The sequence below is a fragment of the Phyllobates terribilis genome, unplaced genomic scaffold, assembly GCF_046119375.1.
Source record: "Phyllobates terribilis strain yellow unplaced genomic scaffold, ASM4611937v1 Scaffold_3__8_contigs__length_932513732, whole genome shotgun sequence".
In the NCBI taxonomy this organism is placed as follows: Eukaryota; Metazoa; Chordata; class Amphibia; order Anura; family Dendrobatidae; genus Phyllobates; species Phyllobates terribilis.
In genome coordinates, this window is record NW_027362763.1 from 718,930,099 (window position 1) to 718,949,523 (window position 19,425).

The 19,425-nt window shown below is 44.8% G+C and overlaps 1 protein-coding gene across 2 annotated transcripts in view; it reads right to left on the bottom strand.

Moving 5' to 3' along the window:
• The window catches only part of THADA (THADA armadillo repeat containing), a 659,309-nt gene that overhangs the window by 319,933 nt on the left and 319,951 nt on the right, over positions 1-19,425 (bottom strand). The gene's annotated exons all lie outside the window — the stretch shown is intronic.

Consider the following 19,425-nt stretch of genomic DNA (forward strand, 5'->3'; position numbering starts at 1 on the left):
CACCATTCTAACAAGGTCGACTTTGCAATGCAAATACTGCTTGGTCATCCAGAGTAAAAAATAAGGCCTCATTCACACATCCGATTTTCTCAAACGAGTGCTATCTGCGGTTTTCACTCGTACCCCTGATGTTCTATGGAGCTGTGCACCGAGTGATCTGTGCAAAATATCAGAGACATGCCTGATTTTGATTGCAGGGTCAGATTAAAAGCGTCAATGCATGTGAATGAGTTGGTAATAAAATCGGACTGCACTCGGATGACATCTGAGTATGGCGTAATTTTAACAGACTGAGCATAAAAGGTGGAGAAAATTTTTATTTTCATTTTTTTATAAATTCTTCATATATGAAAAAAATCGGATTACACTTGAACCAAACTCTGATCAAAATAATCAGTCTGTTTTTTTCTCGCACGTTGAAAAATCAGACGTGTGAATGAGCCCTAAGGCTGAATTCTCAAAATTATATGAAAAAAAATAGTCCAGAAAATACAGACGAATTCTCATCTGTACGACGTCTGTTTTCATACAGCAGTGAATATAATTTATAAGACAAAATGCAGTTTAGTTTCGCAGTGTATCCGTAAAAATCGGACGCTACACGGCGGATCGGTAAGGGATCCGATTTTTTTTAATGCAGCCATAGACTTGAATAGGCGAGTCTCATCCAAAATAAGAGCGATACTGGTGCATTCTGCATGATAATGTCTGTAAAGCGCTGTGGAATTAATGGCGCTATACAAGTGAGTAAAATAAATAAATTCTGCAATTTGTCTTCACGTGGCCATTCAATCAGTGTAAAAAACAAAAAATGGTCTGTGTGATGTCAGTTTTTTCCAGCACTCAGACCGAAAATAAAACTTAACCGGAACATAGATTCTGAACTGGAGGAGAACTTCTATTAATTCCGAGCTTGCTACGGTAGATAAACATGGGCTTTCTAAACCTGAAAACCCTTTAAATTAATTGTGCTATGTATATTGTCCAGTTCTGAGCACCACATTTTAAAAAAAGACAATAGAAAAACTGGAGCAAGTTCAGAGAAGACCTACCAGGATAGTGAGCGGACTGCAAACTATGTCCTACAAGGAACGGTTAGAGGATTTGGGAATGTTTAGCTTGCAAAAAAGAGGAGGAGACTAGTGTTGAGCCACCCCCGTAGTGTTCGGGTTCGGTTCGGTTCGTCGAACACCGGGATGTTCGTCGAACTGTTCGTGGAACACCTTAGAACACCGTTGAACACCGTTAAAACCAATGGCAGGCAAACAAAAACACATAGGAACACATAGAAAACACCTTCAAAGGTGTCCAAAAGCTGACAAACTGCTCAGAAGACGCTTTCTTTAAAAAAGCCGGCCGGCAATTCAGCAGCGGCATACACCGGTACCCGACAATTTAGACAAGAAGGAATAGAGCATCACACATAGATTAGATAGATAGAAACATGTCAGTCACATATATATGAAATACAGTGACAGTGTTGCTTACTGTACTTGTCATTTAGTGTAAAGGATTTATTAAAAAATATAATAGTGTTTTCGTGCACCGTCTCTTTAAAAAAGCCGGCCGGCAATTCAGCAGCGGTACCCAACAATTTATAACAGACAGAATAGAGCTTCACACATAGATTAGATAGATAGAAACATGTCAGTCACATATATATGAAGTACAGTGACAGTGTTGGTTACTGCAGTTGTCATTTAGTGTAAAGGATTTATTAAAAAAAATAATAGTGTTTTCATGCACCGTCTCTTTAAAAAAGCCGGCCGGCAATTCAGCAGCGGTACCCGACAATTTATAACAGACAGAATAGAGCTTCACACATAGATTAGATAGATAGAAACATGTCAATCACATATATAATAAGTACAGTGACCGTGTTGGTTACTGTACTTGTCATTTAGTATTAAAATAAAGGATTTATTATTAAAAAAAATTGGCGTGGGGTTCCCCGTTATTTTAGTCTCTAGCGGAGGTTAAGCAGACAGCTGGGGCAGATGTTTGAAGCCTGGGAAGGGGGTAATACCCACGGAGCTTCCCAGGCTACTAATATCAGCCCCCAGCTGAATACCTAGCCTTTACTAGCTATTAAAATGGAGGACCCCCCCCAAAAAAATGACGTGGGGTCCCCCCTAATTTAATAGCTAGCAAAGGCTAGGCAGACAGCTGGGGGCTGATATTAATAGCCCAGGAAGGGAGCCATGAATATTGGCCCCCTCCCAGGCTAGAAACACCAGCCGTCAGCCGCCCCAGAAATGGCGCATCCATAGGATGCGCCAATTCTGGCACTTAGCCTCGCTCTTCCACGCTGCCCTGGTGCGGTGGCAGGGGGTAATAGGGTTGGGGTTGATGTCAGCTTATAATGCCAGCTGACATCAAGCCCAGGTTAGTAATGGAGAGGCGTCTATAAGACACCCCCATTACTAACCCCATAGTCAAAGTTAAAAAAAACACAAACACCCAGAATAAAGTCCTTTAATTGAAATAAAGACACATTCCTTTATTGTTCTAAATTAAACCATACTTACCATCACGCCCATTCCAGCTGAAGCCAACGATCTCCTGCAATAAAAGAAAAATAATAAAGCAACCTCATCCTTACCTTTCCATGGTTCCCAGGACAGCTTCAGCTCTGCTACATCGAGATGACAGGCTGGACCGCAGCAGAACGCTGCCATCCAGCCTGTCATCCCGCAGACCAGAGAAGCGCAGGCATGCTTGCACTCCTCAGTGTCTGACTGTGACGGCATCCAGATGAGCCGAGGTCATGTCCAATGAACTCGGCTCACCTCATGTACGTCACTGACAGCGTGGGAAAATTCTCCTGCACTCAGCGCTTCAGCGTGAGAATTCTCCCACGCTGTCAGTGACGTGTATGAGGTGAGCCGAGTTCATTGGACATGACCTCGGCTCATCTTTATGCCGTCACAGCCAGACACTGAGTAGCGCAAGCAAGCCTGCGCTTCTCAGTGTCTGCGGGATGACAGACTGGATGGCAGCGTTCTGCTGCGGTCCAGCCTGTCATCTCGATGTAGCAGAGCTGAAGCTGTCGTGGGAGCCATGGAAAGGTAAGGATGAGGTTGCTTTATTATTTTACTTTTATTGCAGGAGATCATTGGCTTCAGCTGGAATGGGCGTGGCGGTAAGTATGGTTTAATTTAGAACAATAAAGAATTGTGTGTTTATTTCAATTAAAGGACTTTTTTCTGGGTGTTTGTGTTTTTTTAAAATACTTTACTAGAAATTCATGGTGGTCATGTCTAATATTGGCGTGACCCCATGAATTTCGGGCTTAGGGCCAGCTGATAATGCCAAGCTGGCACTAACCCCTTTATTACCCAGTGAGCCACCGCACCAGGGCCCTGGATGAGTTGGGTACAGCGCCAGAAGATGGCTCTTCTATGAACGCGCCATTTTCCGGAGCGGCTGCGGACTGCAATTTGCAGCGGGTGGGGCCCAGAAAGCTTGGGCCTCCCTGCGCTGCAGATTCCAGCCCCCAGCTGCCTAGTTGTACCTGGCTGGACACAAAAATAGGGCGAAGCCCCACGTATTTTTTTTTTAAATTCATGAATTTCCTGAAATAATTTAAAAAAAACTGACGTGGGGCTTCGCCCTATATTTGTGTCCAGTCAGGTACAGCAGGCAGGAACGGGCTGCCCCCAACCACCAGCTGCCTATTTGTACCTGGCCAGACACAACAATATAGGGAAGCCCTTTTTTAAAAAAATTATTTCATGAAATAATTAAAAAAAAATTGACGTGGGGCTTCGCACTATATTTGTGTCCAGCCAGGTACAGCAGGCAGGGACGGGCTGCCCCCAACCACCAGCTGCCTATTTGTGCCTGGTTGGACACAACAATATAGGGATGCCCTTTTTTTCTTAATTATTCCATGAATTTCATGAAATAATTTAAAAAAAAAATACGTGGGGCTTCGCCCTATTTTTGTGCCCAGCCAGGTACAACTAGGCAGCTGGGAGCTGGAATCCGCAGCGCAGGGAGACCCAAGCTTTCTGGGCCCCACCCGCTGCAAATTGCAGTCCGCAGCCGCCCCAGAAAATGGCGCGTTCATAGAAGCGCCATCTTCTGGCGCTGTACCCAACTCATCCAGGGCCCTGGTGCGGTGGCTCACTGGGTAATAAAGGGGTTAAGGCCAGCTTGGCATTATCAGCTGGCCCTAAGCCCGAAATTCATGGGGTCACGCCAATATTAGACATGACCACCGTGAATTTCTAGTAAAGTATTTAAAAAAACACAACACCCAGAATAAAGTCCTTTAATTGAAATAAACACACAATTCTTTATTGTTCTAAATTAAACCATACTTACCATCACGCCCATTCCAGCTGAAACCAATGTCTTCTGCAATAAAAGTAAAATAATTAAGCAACCTCATCCTTACCTTTCCATGGTTCCCACGACAACTTCAGCTCTGCTACATCGAGATGACAGGCTGGACCGCAGCAGAACGCTGCCATCCAGCCTGTCATCCCGCAGACCAGAGAAGCGCAGGCATGCTTGCACTCCTCAGTGTCTGACTGTGACGGCATCCAGATGAGCCGAGGTCATGTCCAATGAACTCGGCTCACCTCATGCACGTCACTGACAGCGTGGGAGAATTCTCCTGCACTCAGCGCTTCAGCGTGAAAATTCTCCCACGCTGTCAGTGACGTACATGAGGTCAGCTGAGTTCATTGGACATGAATGAGCTCACCTCATGCACGTCACTGACAGCGTGGGAAAATTCTCACGCTGAAGCGCTGAGTGCAGGAGAATTTTCCCACGCTGTCAGTGACGTGCATGAGGTGAGCTCATTCATGTCCAATGATCTCAGCTCACCTCATGCACGTCACTGACAGCGTGGGAAAATTCTCCTGCACTCAGCGCTACAGCGTGAGAATTCTCCCACGCTGTCAGTGACGTGCATGAGGTGAGCTCATTCATGTTCAATGAACTCAGCTGACCTCATGCACGTCACTGACAGCGTGGGAGAATTCTCACGCTGAAGTGCTGAGTGCAGGAGAATTCTCCCACGCTGTCAGTGACGTGCATGAGGTGCGCCGAGTTCATTGGACATGAACTCGTCTCATCTTTATGCCGTCACAGCCAGACACTGCAGAGCGCAAGCATGCCTGCGCTTCTCAGTGTCTGCGGGATGACAGGATGGATGGCAGCGTTCTGCTGCGGTCCAGCCTGTTATCTCGATGTAGCAGAGCTGAAGCGGTCGTGGGAACCATGGAAAGGTAAGGATGAGGTTGCTTTATTATTTTTCTTTTATTGCAGGAGATCGTTGGCTTCAGCTGGAATGGGCGTGATGGTAAGTATGGTTTAATTTAGAACAATAAAGAATTGTGTCTTTATTTCAATTAAAGGACTTTATTCTGGGTGTTTGTGTTTTCTTTTAACTTTGACTATGGGGTTAGTAATGGGGGTGTCTTATAGACGCCTCTCCATTACTAACCTGGGCTTGATGTCAGCTGGCATTATAAGCTGACATCAACCCCAACCCTATTACCCCCTGCCACCGCACCAGGGCAGCGTGGAAGAGCGAGGCTAAGTGCCAGAATTGGCGCATCCTATGGATGCGCCATTTCTGGGGCGGCTGACGGCTGGTGTTTCTAGCCTGGGAAGGGGGCCAATATTCATGGCTCCCTTCCTGGGCTATTAATATCAGCCCCCAGCTGTCTGCCTAGCCTTTGCTAGCTATTAAATTAGGGGGGACCCCACGTCATTTTTTTGGGGGGGTCCTCCATTTTAATAGCTAGTAAAGGCTAGGTATTCAGCTGGGGGCTGATATTAGTAGCCTGGGAAGCTCCGTGGGTATTACCCCCTTCCCAGGCTTCAAACATCTGCCCCAGCTGTCTGCTTAACCTCCGCTAGAGACTAAAATTACGGGGAACCCCACGCCAATTTTTTTTAATAATAAATCCTTTATTTTAATACTAAATGACAAGTACAGTAACCAACACTGTCACTGTACTTATTATATATGTGACTGACATGTTTCTATCTATCTAATCTATGTGTGAAGCTCTATTCTGTCTGTTATAAATTGTCGGGTACAGATGCTGAATTGCCAGCCGGCTTTTTTAAAGAGACAGTGCATGAAAACACTATTATTTTTTTTTAATAAATCCTTTGCAGTAAATGACAAGTACAGTAAGCAACACTGTCACAGTACTTCATATATATGTGACTGACATGTTTCTATCTATCTAATCTATGTGTGAAGCTCTATTCCTTCTATTCTAAATTGTCGGGTACAGATGCTGAATTGCCGGCCGGCTTTTTTAAAGAGACGGTGCATGAAAACACTATTATTTTTTTTGATAAATCCTTTACACTAAATGACAAGTACAGTAAGCAACACTGTCACTGTACTTCTTATATGTGTGACTGACATGTTTATATCTATCTAATCTATGTGTGATGCTCTATTCTTTCGGTTCTAAATTGTCGGGTACCGGTGTATACCGCTGCTGAATTGCCGGCTTTTCATGTTTCACTGTGAGCACTGTTCCCATCGATTTGGGCAACCACTGTAATGCCACAACCACCATGGCTGTGGCATTACAGTGAGTGGCAGGCAATCCCTGCATGATTGGTGCTCTAAATAGCACCAGACATGCAGGACACGCTTTTGGTGCACGAACAGTTATCGAACATAACCTCGAACAGCCGAATTTTTTGCAAATCGTTCGGGTTCGTCGAACAACTCGAACACCACCCAAAACAGCTCGAATTTGAGATTGGCGAACAGTTCTAGTCGAACACCACTCATCTCTAGAGGAGACTTAATAGCTGTCTAAAAATATCTGAAGGGATGTCACAGTGTAGAGGGATCATCCTTACGCTATGTGCCCACCATGCAGAAATGCTCCGGATTTTTTCCTGAGCGTTTCTGCATCTCCCTGGCAGAAAAAAAGCATGCGGATTGTACATGCGGATTGCACATGCGGATTGCACATGCGTTTTTCCTGCCAGGGACATGCGGATGTGAAGCGTTCTTCACATGCATTTCCGCATGCGGGTTGTCAAGCGCTTTTCCAAGCGATTTTAGCATCACTTGGAAAGTGCTTGACAAGTTGGTCACACTATATAAATCCATGCAACCGGCATGGATTTATATACTGTGACCTTAAAGAATGGTAAAAAAATAAAAACTAAATATATACTTACCTTCTGATGGCCCCCGGAGTCCTGGTCTCTGCTTGCCGGCAGCTCGCGGTAGATTTAAGGACCTGCCGACATCAGCGGTCGCGTGACCCGTCACATGACTAAATGACGTCAGCGCAGGTTCTTTAGTCTACCGCGAGCTGCCGGCAAGCCGAGACAAGGACACCGGAGGCCATCAGAAGGTGAGTATAATGTATATTTTTTATTTTATTCCTTTTTTTTACAGGTTCTATGCTACCCGGGTCCGGAGGAGAGTCTCCTCTTCTCCAGACCCGGGTACCATCCGCACATTGAAACTTAGGATTCCAGATGTACAGATCCAGTGATGCGGATTCCATGCGTTCCAATGCAAGTCAATGGCGGTGAAAACGCTGCGCTTCCGCAAAATAATTGGTAGTGCAGCTTATTTTTCCGCAATGATAATCAGCAGCGGAAATTTCCGCAGCATGTGCACCGCACATGTGGATTATCATTGGGGAACATGGCAGGCCTTCTACCAAGCGTTTTTTTAAGCGTTTCTGCAGCGGAATTGCCGCTGCGAAAACGCTTAAAAAACGCTTAGTGGGCACACAGCCTTATTCGCATTTGCACATGGAAACCCGAGAAGCAATGGAATGAAACTGAAAGGGAGAAGATACAGAATAGATATTAGAAAACACTTTTTGACAGTGAGGGTGATCAATGAGTGAAACAGGCGGCCACGAGAGGTGGTGAGGTCTCCTTCAATGGAAGTCTTCAAACAGAGGCTGGACAGACATCTGTCTGAGATGGTATAGTGAGTCCTGCATTGAGCAGGGGGATGGACACGATGACCCCGGAGGTTCCTTCCAACTCTATCATTCTACAATTCTGTGATATCGGACACCATATGGTGAATGTTAAAATAAGGTGTTCATAGCTGGTAAAGAAACCTTCACATTGTTTGCCGATCATGACTATTGTTACGAGTCTCGTGTTTATGTTTGTCAGATCTATGACTTCATCCTATTTACCAACTAGGATGTGGATACTTTACAAATGTCCCAGAGGAGCAGCTAAGTAGCGAGGAATAATGCCGAATATTGTGGCTGAGACGTGAGCGGACGACACAAGGGGGCGACGGTGATCAGATGAACAAGGTGGACGGATATGATCGTTCTCCATGTGTAACCTATGACATTTTAGGCAATCTGTGACTCATAATCACCGCAATATAACAAGTTTTCTGGCATCGAGGCAGATTATTACAACTACCAGAAATCAGGGATCAACAGAAAATAAATCCTGCAAATAAGACAGAAGATCTGAATCATTGCTAAAGTAAGAAAGAGGAAAAGATTCGATAAGACTTCAGGGTCTGACTACGATGAATTTGTTTGTGGTCTGTTACCCATGGAGATGCACGTTTTGCACCAAATAGTTGAATATTCTCTTGCTTAAATATATTCTATTTCATTTTTTTTTAATTATTCTAGAAGCACTTAAAAGGGGTGTTCTGTTTCTTAAGCTTATGTTCCTTGGCTGCAATTTATTTTTAAAAAACAAAGAAACTGTCCTTTACAAACCCTCCCTGGGTCCAGCATTTAAGATGCTGCCAGTGTCTGTTATTTTACGTGACAGCGCTGCAGCCAATAACGGAGCGTCTCTGCCCGAGTTGACGGTATGTCTATTTAGAGCCACTGAGCTCACTGATTGGCTGCAGTGCTGTCGACGTGATGCCAGCACAACAAACAACCGCATACAAATGGAAGCAGCGGTGGAGACTCAATGCTGGACCCCTTGAGGGTGAGTAAATAATGGTTTTATTTATTTTTTTGTAAACTGGAAAGTTTACATGAGTTTCCTGAAATTGGTAAAACCCCTGATAGAAATGCATATAGACTTTATAAGGATAGTTTTTTTAACCTAAAACCTTTTCTTTTATTCTGCACAGAAACTCCGTGTTGCACTCTCAATTGCTGACGGCAGAATGAGTGAACTGAAAAACTGTCAGTGAGCTCGCCCAGATTGCAAAACTGGACAGTTAGCAACTTTTTTTTTTAATCTGTTTTCTAAGCTCCTCTCAGCTGATTTATGACCACAGATCACATTCGAGTTGAATGTGCGGCTGAACAAAGAGCCTTTAATAGCAAAAGCATTAATTTTTTTTAGCAAAACCCAATTGCAAAAATTATGGTCAGCTCCAAGTAAAGCCCTTTAACGTCACCTCAGGCACATTTGGCTCTTATGGTCGGTAACACCAATGTCAAGCATATAGCTGAGGCTGCAAGGGAAGGTAGGGACATCAGAGGAAACCTGAAAATCGCAGACCAGGAGTATCAGGTGATTGGCATGGATATCGGTGATACTTCGGAATGGTAAGTATATTGGTAATCTTTTTGTTTTTCGATCAGAAAAGAGCAGGTTTTGGTTTTTAAATGGTTGTGGAAAACCAACTCAATCCATATCTAGTGAAGTCCCGGGTGAGTTGATAGTTACTGGAAGTTTCCAGTTGACCAGTGTCCTTTTCTAGATTCCTGGTTCTTCAATTGCCCAAGTCCATGTGCCTTTGGGAGACCTGCATCACAGAAGTAGTCAAGTCCTACACCCAAGAGAAAAACCATGAATCATGTAGATATTGTTGATCAGCATAAGAGAAGAGGAACGCCGCAAATCACCATGGCTGAACTCCTCCATGGTAAAGGAAGGGTTGGTTAGTGGATGGAAAACTTCTAAAACTTCGGCCAAAACTGAAATTTCAAGTTACCGAGCTTCTGAAAAATGTCAGATTTCATTTCTCTCCGATCAGTTGCTGTGGTCTACCACACGTATGTGTCATTTCACCACACAATTAAAGCTTTTGTATACGTTTTAATCATCCATCCTTGTTGAAAAAAAAAAAAACCTCTCGAATGTAAACCAGATGTTTTGGGATGGACACGGCACAAAGTCATCTCAGTCTTCGTTGTGTGCTTGGGTTGCGCTCGTTAAAATGCCCTTTTTATCCTAAAACCAGCCTTGTTGTAAGATTTTCCGCGCACAAATCCCCAGATTAAAGCTAGGCTTTGGCATTAGCTGAGTCTTACTTATTAATTCGATATTAGTAATGCAGAAGAAAACAAAATGGCAGATGCTCCGGGTTTTCCTGACATTTGCTTAAGAAACCTAAGAACAGGATATTTGCTTTGCATTGATGTTTCGCTGTTTGCTTTATCCGGTCCCACATCCAACACTTTTTCACACTCGTGAAACTATTTTTACTCCTTGAACTTAAAGACATAAATCAGCACTCCGCTCCCGGGGTTACAAAGGAGCCTGCAAGTTTGTTGACCTTCTTGACAGCCCCTAGCTTAATAAAATTGCCCCCACCCCCAAAAACTGTCAGGAGGATTGCCCGATATATAAAATACCAAATGCATAGAAGACGGACTGTTCTGTTACAGAATCCAGAGACCCTGAAATACATTTGTCATCAGAGGACACCATCTAAAGCCTCCTGTCAATTTGTGTTGCTTCCAAATTCCTCTACACAGGCGAATGCAATGAGGTGGAAAATCAGCATGTTATGACAGGGTGGCTGCCAGGGCTACAGTCCTCCGAGGGATGCCTTCTTTTACTGGCTCTTATATAGGTGGCCAGCAAGAGCATTAAATATCCCCAGCAATGGTAACCAAGAAGCACAAGACTCAAACAAAGAGGTGCCGTAAACCTGTCGAGAAAAGACGATCTGCAAATGTGACATCTGGAAATTAAAGTGATTCTTTAAATGGTCCAGACACCCCCTTGTCTTATGCTCTATAAAAGCAAGTCTCCCCATACACGGGGATGGCTACCGGCTGAGCGACGCCTCCATACATAGGAGCATTCACTCTGCTGAGTGCTCCTGTGCTCTCTAGGAGAGAGCCACTGCCAGACATCTCTGGCGGTGGCTTATCTCACAGAGAAAAAACAGATCTGCAGTCCATAATTGGACATGCCAGAAACTAATCCTACCAATAGTGATCTGTCGGGGGAGAGTTCATTTATTTTACTCACTTATATGGCTCCATCATATTTCGCAGCACTTTACAGACATCATCGCTCTCTCCATTGAGGCTCACAATCTAGATTCCCTATCAGTATGTCTTTGGAGTTTTGAGAAGAAACCAGAGAACCTGAAGGAAACCCACGCAAACATGGGGAGAACATACAAACTCCTTGTAGATGTTATCCCTGGTGAGATTCGGACCCAGGACACCAGTGCTGCAAAGCAACAGTGCCAACCACTGCGCCACCGTGCTATCCACGTTGGGGGCTTCCATACACAGTAGACTGCAGGCTAACCAGATCGATTATGGTGAATTAGGCCAACGCTATTCTAATGTCTATTTATGGGGGAGACCCCTCATCAAGATCCCCCTTTATGGCAAGATGCTGCTGGGGTAGCAGTAAGGGGGAAAATTATATTATTGATTGAGGAAGTAAGATGGCACCATTTGTAGTGGACCTCTGCTGGCACCATTTGTAGTGGACCTCTGCTGACGCCATTTGTAGTGGACCTCTGCTGACGCCATTTGCTGTGGACCTCTGCTGACGCCATTTGCTGTGGACCTCTGCTGGCGCCATTTGCTGTGGACCTCTGCTGGCGCCATTTGCTGTGGACCTCTGCTGGCGCCATTTGTAGTGGACCTCTGCTGGCGCCATTTGTAGTGGACCTCTGCTGGCGCCATTTGTAGAGGACCTCTTCTGGCGCCATTTGTAGAGAACCTCTGCTGGCACCATTTGTTGAGGACCTCTGCTGGCACCATTTGTTGAGGACCTCTGCTGGCACCATTTGTTGAGGACCTCTGCTGGCACCATTTGCAGTGGACCTCTGCTGGCACCATTTGCAGAGGACCTCTGCAGGCACCATTTGTTGTGGACCTCTGCTGGCACCATTTGTTGAGGACCTCTGCTGGCACCATTTGTAGTGGACCTCTGCTGGCACCATTTGCAGTGGACCTCTGCTGGCACCATTTGCTGTGGACCTCGGCTGGCGCCATTTGCTGTGGACCTCGGCTGGCACCATTTGTTGAGGACCTCTGCTGGCACCATTTGTTGTGGACCTCTGCTGGCGCCATTTGCTGTGGACCTCTGCTGGCGCCATTTGTTGAGGACCTCTGCTGGCACCATTTGCTGTGGACCTCTGCTGGCGCCATTTGCTGTGGACCTCGGCTGACACCATTTGTTGAGGACCTCTGCTGGCACCATTTGCTGTGGACCTCTGATGGCGCCATTTGCTGTGGACCTCTGCTGGCGCCATTTGCTGTGGACCTCTGCTGGCGCCATTTGCTGTGGACCTCTGCTGGCGCCATTTGCTGTGGACCTCTGCTGGCGCCATTTGCTGTGGACCTCTGCTGGCGCCATTTGCTGTGGACCTCTGCTGGCGCCATTTGCTGTGGACCTCTGCTGGCGCCATTTGCTGTGGACCTCTGCTGGCGCCATTTGTTGTGGACCTCTGCTTTCTTGTTGTTTTCTGTAATACTATTCTGAAAATTTAATAAATTCCAATTCTAAAAAAATATGTACTGTATATATTATTTATCCAGCATGGTGAATGCCCCCTTCTCACCCCCCCAAAAAAAAACTACACCAGAATTGCCACTTTTGTTCACTCACATAGAATGAAATTTAAAAAAATGAACCAAAAGTTGTATGTATTTCAAAAGTTACCAATAAAAAATACAATACCAAAAAAATTCCCATACTCAGAAAAATCAGGGCATAAGGGCTCTCAAAATATGATGCAAAAGAAAAAAAACTGAAAAGAAGTGGTTTTGTTGTGAAAGAGTAGTAAAAGAGTTACATATTGGGTGTCACTGTAATAGTATAGACCTGTACTAAAACTTATCTTTGTTTATTCTGAATGGAGAATTCAAATAAGAGAATAGAAAAATAACATAACCGGAATTGCAGTTCTACAAAAAAATCGATTAAAAAGTGATCAAAATTTCATATGTAACCAAAAATGATACCAATGAAAACTACACCCGGTCACGAAAAAATAAACCCTCATACAGCCGTTAACAGAAAAATGTTACATGACTAAGAATAAGGCGATACAATTAAACAAATATTTTTGTTCTTTTGAGTATTTATTGTATAAAAGTAATAAAACTACATCAATTTGGTATCGCCATAATTGTGCTGATCAACAGAATAGAGTTAACACTTGTGCAGCAAATGAAAAGAATACACTTTAAAAATCAACATAATTCTGTTTTTTGTTTTCTATTTCTTCCCATTAACAGTTAATAAACATTAAGAATTAGGTTGTATTTATCCCAAAATAGTGGCACTTACAAATGCAACTAATCCCGGAACAATATACAGTCTATATAGACAATAAAAAAATAAGGGCTCCAGGAATGTGAGAACGAGAAAATACAAAAAAAAAAATTAAGAAAAAGAAAAAAAAATAAAATAAATAAAAGGGACAAATTGGGCTTGGTTCTTAAGAAGTTAAAAAAGGGCGCAAATTAAATACTGAATAATACGAAAACACATAGATCTCTATTAGAACCATTTTTATTCTGGAAAAAAGGCTCCCAGGCTATGAAGAGTCGGGGGCCTATATCTCTAGTGACTAATCATCTCATCTGTGGACACTACAGTGGGGCTAATGAGGACGGGCCCTATGAGATGACATTTTCATCTCCATCACCCATCCATAAAGTAATCCTGATACAAGCAGCAGCTCCGATGAAGATGAAGGCTAAGTCTCAGCAGAGCTTCATTCCGTTTTTGGTCATACACGGCACAGACGCTTCCAGTAATGAACGCAGCACTGCCATGTGAGTTACTGGATGCATTTGGTTAGTCATTCAATTAAAAAAAACTAAAAAAGAAAACATTATAAGGAAAGACACGTGGGCAGCAAGCACAGCACATAATGTTGAATAGGGAGATGTGTAATGTGTTTCTTTTAATAGTGCACCGACTGCCTTTCAAAGAACACAAACCTTGCCTTTGCTGCGGCACAGAATCCATTTAGTGAACCCATTAACACGGACTTAATAAAAAACATGTTGGAAAACGATGTATAAACACATGACCAGCGCCAGGCCTGCCAGCCGGGCTCATTACAGGGTCCCTGCACAATAGAGTATACAATATGCAATTTGAAATGGAATATTGGAGAAGACAACCTTGTAAATAATCATGTTATCCAAAACTTCAATTTATGAAAGCAAGGAGCAACCATACACAACATAAAGCATGCTAAAAATTATACAAAGGTAAATAGTAAGCGCAGAGCTAACAGACAAATGGATAAAAAAGGAGAAAAACGAGAACTGTGTAAAAGAGAGAGAAACTTGGTAAAGAGAAAGGAGAGGAACAATGAATATTAAAAAATGCAAACAACAAGGTAAAGGGCAAAGACAAGAATAATGTAAAATGAAGGAAAAACAGAAACAATAAGAGAACAGTAAGGAACATGGTAAGGGAAAGAGACAAAGATGGCAAAGGAAGAGCTATAAGGAGAAAAAAAGACCAGAACTTGACAATTAGAATGAATATCAACAGGGTAAGGAAAATAAAAAGTAATAAGATATAGAAAAGAGACAGGAACAAGGTAAAGGGAAAATACATAAACAAGGTAAAGGGAAGAGAAATGAACTGGGTAAAAACAAGGAAAAGGAACTAGGCAGGAACATGATGAAGGAAAAAGACAGGGAAAAGGTAAGGAGAAGAGACAGGAACAAGGTAAGGAGAAGAGACAAGAACAAGCTAAAAGAAAGAAATGTGAACTAGGGAGAAAGAAGAGAAAGAAACAATGGGGAAAAAAAAAGGAAAAAAGACCAGAACTGGACAAAGGGAATGTACAGGAAGAGTGTAAAGGAAATATAAAGTAATAGGATATAGAAGAAAATACAGGAACAAAGGAAAAAGAAGAGATAGGAACAACGTAAAGGGAAAATACATCAACAAGATACAGGGAAGTAAAATGAACTGGGAAACAAAGACAAGGAACTATGTTGGCGCTATACAAAAGTAAAGATTAATATTATAACTAAGCAGGAACATGATGGAAAAAGAAAATGATTAGACACAGGAAGTAGGCAAGGGGACGAGCCGGCAGCAAGGCAAGGGGACGAGCCGGCAGCAAGGCAAGGGGACGAGCCGGCAGCAAGGCAAGGGGACGAGCCGGCAGCAAGGCAAGGGGACGAGCCGGCAGCAAGGCAAGGGGACGAGCCGGCAGCAAGGCAAGGGGACGAGCCGGGAGCAAGGCAAGGGGAAGAGCCGGGAGCAAGGCAAGGGGAAGAGCCGGGAGCAAGGCAAGGGGAAGAGCCGGGAGCAAGGCAAGGGGAAGAGCCGGGAGCAAGGCAAGGGGAAGAGCCGGGAGCAAGGCAAGGGGAAGAGCCGGGAGCAAGGCAAGGGGAAGAGCCGGGAGCAAGGCAAGGGGAAGAGCCGGGAGCAAGGCAAGGGGAAGAGCCGGGAGCAAGGCAAGGGGAAGAGCCGGGAGCAAGGCAAGGGGAAGAGCCGGGAGCAAGGCAAGGGGAAGAGCCGGGAGCAAGGCAAGGAGAAGAGCCGGGAGCAAGGCAAGGAGAAGAGCCGGGAGCAAGGCAAGGAGAAGAGCCGGGAGCAAGGCAAGGAGAAGAGCCGGGAGCAAGGCAAGGAGAAGAGCCGGGAGCAAGGCAAGGAGAAGAGCCGGGAGCAAGGCAAGGAGAAGAGCCGGGAGCAAGGCAAGGAGAAGAGCCGGGAGCAAGGCAAGGAGAAGAGCCGGGAGCAAGGCAAGGAGAAGAGCCGGGAGCAAGGCAAGGAGAAGAGCCGGGAGCAAGGCAAGGAGAAGAGCCGGGAACCAAGTAAGGAGAAGAGCCGGGAACCAGGTAAGGAGAAGAGCCGGGAACCAGGTAAGGAGAAGAGCCAGGAACCAGGTAAGGAGAAGAGCCAGGAACCAGGTAAGGAGAAGAGCCAGGAACCAGGTAAGGAGAAGAGCCAGGAACCAGGTAAGGAGAAGAGCCAGGAACCAGGTAAGGAGAAGAGCCAGGAACCAGGTAAGGAGAAGAGCCAGGAACCAGGTAAGGAGAAGAGCCAGGAACCAGGCAAGGAGAAGAGTCAGGAACCAGGTAAGGAGAAGAACCAGGAACCAGGTAAGGAGAAGAGCCAGGAACCAGGCAAGGAGAAGAGCCAGGAACCAGGCAAGGAGAAGAGCCAGGAACCAGGCAAGGAGAAGAGCCAGGAACCAGGCAAGGAGAAGAGCCAGGAACCAGGCAAGGAGAAGAGCCAGGAACCAGGCAAAGAGAAGAGTCAGGAACCAGGTAAGGAGAAGAACCAGGAACAAGGAAATAGAAGCGATAGGAACAAGTTAAAGAGAAGAGGTAGGAACAAGAAGAGATAGGAACAAAGTAAGATGAAGAGAAATTAACTAGTCAGGAAGAAGGTCAACGGAAGAGGACAGATAGAAGTAAAAGAAAAGACTAGAATTGGAGTAAGGAAAGGAAAATGAACAGGAAGGCAACTTGGCAGGAAAAGAAAAAAACTAACTGCGCAAAATGAACAGACACGAAAAAGGTAAAATACAAAGACAGGATCAAGATCGTGAAAAGACAGAAGCAAAGTAAAGGTAACAGAACAGAAAATGGTCACGAAAAAAACAAACAGAAAAAGCAAAAGGCAGAAATAGCAAATAACTCATTCTTGTTTCAAGACATTCTACCTACGAATGCAATGGATGAGAAACAATACCAGTTTAAGTGTTCGCATGTAATGCAACATACACTATATTTTTAGGCCTCAGCTTGTCACTGCTAGATTTGATAATATAATTACACATAACACTTTTTCATTTAGGGAATCCCTTCTTTCAGTCCCAACGTTGGCTGTATACCATTACAGGGAAGGTGCTGAAGTACAGGCTCTGCTTCTCTGAGCTGGATGAAGCCCTGGAGAATTATTATTTTCTTAATGTCTATTTAGTTTACGTTGTAGATATACAGAATTTAGCACTTCAGAAGAAGGCAGAATTTCACATATTTTACAAATTAGAGTTTGTGCAGTATAACCCTACCCAGGTTTACGGGATCAATCTGCAATGTCAAGACCGCAGGGACACGGACAGCCTACATTTCTGGCACTTTTCACCACTAGAGAAGTCACAAAAGTAAAAAAAAATAAATTCTGCTCTCAATCAGCACTGTGCTTTTCTGGGAGACTGCTGGCTCAGTATAAAACACTGCATTTACCACAAAATAATCATCTTTCAAACCCTCGCCGCTCCTTCACCCGGACCCAAAGCACTCTCTCAGATTACTCGAGATCTTGCTTAGTGTCATGGTTCGGCTCAAGGCCTGTCACATATTTTAAAAAATGACAAAACTTTACTCTTCTTTTTGTATAATCAAGCTTATTAATTCTCCATACATGAGCCCCTACAACTTGCATCAAGCACCATGATACGCCAATGGACCTTGCATTAATCAAAGCGGTTTGCATGGACATTAGCTGCACTCTCCTAGTAAATGCATTGGGTTCAGCTGAGGAGCAGCTCTATATATAAAGGTGGAGAATTTCCAAAAAAAACTCGTCAAAAGGTAACATCCAATGGACGCGTTCCAGTTGGATCTGTCACTCATACGGTCTTGATCGTTCTGGCAAAGGCCAAAAGAACGCTCTTTGGCATCAATCTGGCTAATGTAACGCTATGGACATGTTTAGTGTGTACGCTGGGATGTTTTATGGTGTACATGCTAAATGTACGTCACAAATGTGATGTGAAGCTGCAATATATATCAACTGTATATTATAAAATTTGTCATATTATTACATGACAGTCCTTCAAGATGGTGCTCAAACTTTCACAGCTACATGGAAAACAAGTGTCCCTCAAATCTAGAATATAACCAGGGATGTGTCCGTCTGCCCGAAGCCTCTATAGACCGCGCCTGCGCTGTCTGGCTCCAGACAGAAGGAACACATCCAGACTACAACCCAGACAGGGATGAGCAGTGTGACGCCGGAGACCGCGGTACGCAGGGCCGGCTCCAGGTTTTTCTGGGCCCCGGGCGAAAGAGTCTCAGTGGGCCCCTTTAACACATACCACGATTCATGATGCAGAGATACGGCGGAGAAATATATATATATAGTACAATGCAAAGATTTCACTTCTTACATTACATGAGTGATATCTATTGTAAATTCCACAATAGCTCAGAAACCGGTGAATCGCTCCACACAGAATACTGGCCCCCATATAACGCTCCATACAGAATACTGGCCCCCATATAAGGCCCCATACGGAATACTGGCCCCCATATAAGGCTCCACACAGAATACTGTCCCCCATATAAGGCTCCATACAGAATACTGGCCCCCATATAAGGCCCCATACGGAATACTGGCCCCCATATAAGGCTCCACACAGAATACTGTCCCCCATATAACGCTCCATACAGAATACTGGCCCCCATATAAGGCCCCATACGGAATACTGGCCCCCATATAAGGCTCCACACAGAATACTGTCCCCCATATAAGGCTCCATACAGAATACTGGCCCCCATATAAGGCCCCATACGGAATACTGGCCCCCATATAAGGCTCCACACAGAATACTGTCCCCCATATAACGCTCCATACAGAATACTGGCCCCCATATAAGGCCCCATACGGAATACTGGCCCCCATATAAGGCCCCATAAGGAATACTGGCCCCCATATAAGGCCCCATACGGAATACTGGCCCCCATATAAGGCTCCATGCGGAATACTGGCCCCCATATAAGGCTCCATGCGGAATACTGGCCCCCATATAAGGCTCCATGCGGAATACTGGCCCCCATATAAGGCTCCATACGGAATACTGGCCCCCATATAAGGCTCCATACGGAATACTGGCCCCCATATAAGGCTCCGTACAGAATACTGGCCCCCATATAACGCTCCATACAGGATACTGGTCCCCTTATAAAGCTCCATACAGGATACTGGCCCCCATATAACGCTCCATACAGGATACTGGTCCCCTTATAAAACTCCATACAGGATACTGGCCCCCATATAACGCTCCATACAGGATACCGGTCCCCATATAACGCTCCATACAGGATACTGGTCCCCTTATAAAACTCCATACAGGATACTGGCCCCCATATAACGCTCCATACAGGATACCGGTCTCCTTATAACGCTCCATACAGGATACCGGTCCCCTTTTAACGCTCCATACAGGATACTGGCCCCAATATAATGCTGCATGCAGGCTGTTACCCCCCACATAATGCCCCATACAGGCTGTCCCCCCCTTATAATGCTCCATGCAGGCTGTTACCC